The sequence below is a fragment of the Vitis riparia genome, chromosome 7 (assembly GCF_004353265.1).
Source record: "Vitis riparia cultivar Riparia Gloire de Montpellier isolate 1030 chromosome 7, EGFV_Vit.rip_1.0, whole genome shotgun sequence".
Taxonomy (NCBI): Eukaryota; Viridiplantae; Streptophyta; class Magnoliopsida; order Vitales; family Vitaceae; genus Vitis; species Vitis riparia.
Window position 1 is genome coordinate 21,596,092 of NC_048437.1, and position 994 is coordinate 21,597,085.

Sequence of the window (994 nt, forward strand, 5' to 3'; positions counted from 1 at the left end):
AGACTATAAAGGAAGTATGTAGGACGAACCCTCTCAAGGAAATAAGGCGAGAGGGCGAAGGGTGGGGCCCACTAAAACAATTCCCAAAGGGATTAAGGATCAAAACTCTGGCGGTGAACATTGCAGCTTATATGCTAACTTTGTTAATTGTTGACAATAAACCTAATATAAGAAGAATAAAGATTTTTTATTACATGAGAGTCATAAGGTATGAGTCTTAGAATCTTCCTTCCATGGCTTGGTAACATAATAGTACAATAACTTGATTTATTACCAAACTAAGACCTTTTGAAAACTTTGGTATAATTGAAGAGGATTTTCAAATCCAAGGTGATTAAGGCTCAATATTTTATAATTAAAGCTAATAGCTAATAATGTTACAAGTATAACTTCAAACAAACTAACCACTAACACTTTCTCATTAAAGTTAGAGGACCCAATTTTCTAATATTATTATTATTACAATTGTCACTATAAATATTCTTTGTTTGTCTAGTGACAATAGTACATCAACTTCAGGGAGAAAAAAATAGAAGAGAGAGAAAAATAGACAGCAAGACATGACTTAGCAGAACTTAATCGGGTCTTCTATTGGGTCCACCTTTCTTTCAAGCATTTCTGATCTCTCTCAAAACAGATGCCAACTTTTGAGGAGTAAGCGGCTTCTCAATAAACTCATCCACACCAGCATCCAAAAACGCTCGTCTCTCCCTTTCATATGAGCAAGCAGTAACGCCCAACATTTTGCTACGAATGCCCATTGCTCGAATTTGCCTAGTGGTCTATCATCAAAGAATAACACATGATCGGGATACTACACAACACACTACACGTATAGCCACACATTGCAAGTTGATAGGCTTACCTCAACCCCGTTCATGATCGGGAGCACCATAGCTATGATAATGAGATCAAAGTTCACCCCAGAGGCTAAGAGATCTATAGCATCTCTCCCACTCCCCACAACCTGGGCTTGAATGCCTTGAGATTCTAA

The 994-nt window shown here is 37.5% G+C and overlaps 1 long non-coding RNA gene across 1 annotated transcript; it reads right to left on the reverse strand.

Annotated features, from left to right (window-relative positions):
* Window positions 1–390: 390 nt before the first annotated feature.
* On the reverse strand, window positions 391–983 carry LOC117919189. Its single transcript, XR_004652042.1, has 2 exons — window positions 866–983; window positions 391–782 (listed from the first exon to the last, which is right to left on the reverse strand). It is a non-coding gene; the product is annotated as an uncharacterized LOC117919189 (long non-coding RNA).
* Window positions 984–994: the final 11 nt, after the last annotated feature.